Source organism: Hipposideros armiger, unplaced genomic scaffold (assembly GCF_001890085.2).
Source record: "Hipposideros armiger isolate ML-2016 unplaced genomic scaffold, ASM189008v1 scaffold_457, whole genome shotgun sequence".
Taxonomy (NCBI): domain Eukaryota; kingdom Metazoa; phylum Chordata; class Mammalia; order Chiroptera; family Hipposideridae; genus Hipposideros; species Hipposideros armiger.
In genome coordinates, this window is record NW_017731807.1 from 1,164,386 (window position 1) to 1,167,372 (window position 2,987).

General features: G+C 47.9%; 2 protein-coding genes across 2 annotated transcripts in view; one reads left to right on the forward strand and one right to left on the reverse strand.

The window, feature by feature from the left end:
* PFAS (phosphoribosylformylglycinamidine synthase) overlaps window positions 1–1,172 on the reverse strand; it is a 32,856-nt gene extending 31,684 nt beyond the window's left edge. The window contains exon 1 of the mRNA XM_019665959.1: window positions 1,094–1,172. The gene's annotated coding sequence lies outside the window, so the exon portion shown is untranslated. The remainder of the gene's footprint in view (window positions 1–1,093) is intronic.
* Window positions 1–2,987, forward strand: part of CTC1 (CST telomere replication complex component 1) — a 30,374-nt gene that overhangs the window by 8,097 nt on the left and 19,290 nt on the right. The window lies entirely within an intron of this gene.

The window sequence follows — 2,987 nt, forward strand, 5'->3', positions numbered from 1 at the left end:
ACAAAGTGACAACCCCCTCCCCCAATCCACCCCAACATCATACATATCTATCACAATTCCATTAACTCCACTCCCCATACTGTACTCCACATCCCGTGACTACATATATCCAATTATAGTTGACATACAATATTATTCAGCTTCAGTTTCAGGTGTACAGTGCAGTGGTCAAGCCTCTACACCATCCATGAAGTGGTCTCCCTAACAAGACATGTGCCCACCTGACACCCTACAAAATCTTTACATTATTGATTATATTCCCCAAACTGTCTTTCATATCCCTGTGGCAATATTGTAGTTATCTATTTATGCTGTCTAATCCCTTCCCCTTCTGCATCCCCATCCCTACCCCCGTCCCATCTAGCAACCATCAGTTTTTCCTCTATATCTCTGAGACTATATCTGTTTACTTTGCTCATTCATTCAGTTCTTTAGATTCTACATATAAGTGAGATCATATAGTATTTGTCTTTCTCCGACTGACTTATTTCACTTAGCATAATGTGCTCTAGGTCCATCCATATCGTTGCAAATGGTATGAACTCTTGATTTCCATCACACCAGCCCCTCGCCATCTTTCAGGCCAGGCCTCATTTCAGTAAACGGTACTTCTGCCAGGTCAGTCCGTCCTGATTCCTCCATTCCACACCAAGCTGATCACCCTTTCTAAAGTTAGGCCCCTCACAATTGTCCTCTATGCCATAATTTCTTCACAGTAATGATCACATCCTGAAATCATTTTGTTTATTAAACCGCTTGATTTTCGTCTATCTTTCCCAGGGAAATAAAAGCTCCAAAGAACGCAGGAACAGTTGTCTACATCAGGGCTGTATCCCCAACTACTATCATGGTGCCCGAAATAAAGCAGGGGCACCATGTTGTTGGGGATGAGTTTATGTAGGGTCTCCTCTGTCGGGAGCCCAATAGGTACCTGCATTAAAGCAAGCCGGCGGGAACCAGACCGACGCAGCTCGGCCTCGTGGGGTACTGAAGCCGCCTGGATCAGTCTTGGAGTGGGTCGTGAAAGGGTGCAGCAAGCAAGGGGATCCTGCTTTAAATTTATTAAAATTTAATAAGTTTTAGCCATACGCACGTGGAAGCAGCTCTCTAGGATCCAGAGCTCCTCGAATCGTGGCGCGCTGAACACATCATCCGCTTGCGCCGCGGGCGGAAGCGGAGCCCGAGGGTACCCCCTCCTCTTACTTCCTCCAGGGGAGGGATCACCGCCGCGTTCGCCCCTCGATTGTTAAAGAGGCTGTTCCCCCAGGTGGTGGTTTATCCCACAAATCTGTCTTGAGTTGATGTTTGTGAAAATACAGTCAGTACCATATCCCCGCCTCTCTTGTCCCGTGTAAACTATGACGGAGACACAGACACTTTGAATGCAGGAAGCAGAATGAGAAGCATCTTCCATGTCCAGGACTCAGTTTCCCTAGCCCTACTACCTTGGCTTTGTTTCTTTCACTTTTTTCTTTCCTGAACGAAATTATTTACCACGTCTTATTTAGCAACAAAGCACTGCTCCAGGCACCAGGATACAAAGATAAATAAGTAGGATAAAGCTCCTGGGTACTCACATCCAAGCGTGTGTGTGTGGGGGCGGGGGACAGATAAACAAATACAGTAATGTATGAATGATGTACTCTGGCTACGTTAAGGAAGAAACACTTCTCTCTGCTTGTCAAGATCTGGGAGATCTAAAGATGCTTATGCGTTACCAACCAGACCGGCTGTGTTTGAGTTCCTGAGCTCCTCCACCCCATCCCAGGGATGCCAGACAGGATGTCACTGGGTAAGAGAGACAGGGAGTAACCGCGTGAGGGACAGAAGTGGGAATGGAACACAGAGGTCCGAGTCCTCAGGATACTGAGTGGGGCGGAGCCGAGAACGCGCCGACTGATGACGTCACCGGCCGGCCCCCCCAGGGTGCACTCGCGCCAGCAGCGAGCGGTTCGAGCTTAACTTCTCGCGGCAGATTTTCGGCGGTATCATGGCGGCTTGCCGGGCTCAGGCTCCTGGATCCGTGAGTGATGCCCTCCGTCCCTCGTCCTTTTTTTCTTGTCTGTCCCGGATTTTTTCTTCTCCTGTTCCCCCCACCTTGCCTTTTTGCCCCCTGACTTCACTGGCCGCGCCTGGGCCAAGGGGAGCCTGTGAGGCTGTTCGTCCTACCCCTCTCGCTGGTTCTGCGAATATATGTATTTAATCCTTCATTCCTGCGGCGCCCGCTGTGAGCCTTAATTAAACACGTCTCGGTCCACTCTCTAGTCTTCAAGCCCAGTGGGAAGCCAGGAGCAGACTAACGGGAGAACTGTGGTAGGTTCTTGGGGGAAGACCCCAGACGCAGCTGTAACTGGTAATTAGGAAAAGGTTTTGAGACCCAAAGTGCGTGTAGAAGCAAAGCAAAAAAAGCACTGAAAAAGATTTCAAGGCGGGGGCAAAAACGTTCAAAGGCAAGATAGAGAAGGTGTCTGAAAAATCTCAAGAAGTTCTGTTGGGTGGTGGTAGAGGGGTCAGAGCTGACAGTCTTATGAGCCTTGCTAAGCAGCGACTTTAATTAACCTGAGGATAATTTGGGAGTCACTAAGGGTTTCAAGCAGAAAAATGATTGGATGAGATTTGAATTTTAGTTTCCTGAGGCAACAGTGTAGAGAGTGGACTAGAGAGTACCAGTTAGAAAGTGTGGTTGAAATGTATTGACAGAGAATGGTAACCCCGACCATGGAATGGTCGAGGAAGGAGAGATAAAGACAGAGTAAAATATATATATATGTGTGTGTGTGTATGTGTGTGTGTGTGTGTGTGTGTGTGTGTGTATGTATATATATATATATATATATATATATATATAGAGAGAGAGAGAGAGAGAGAGAGAGAGAGAGAGAGAGAGAGAGAGAGAGAAAGAACCCAAATCCCAGAGGCTCACTGACAAAACCTCAGCATCGGTGCTGGCCGTGCCTCCTGGCCCAGGACTTCAAAGGAGCCTGGGG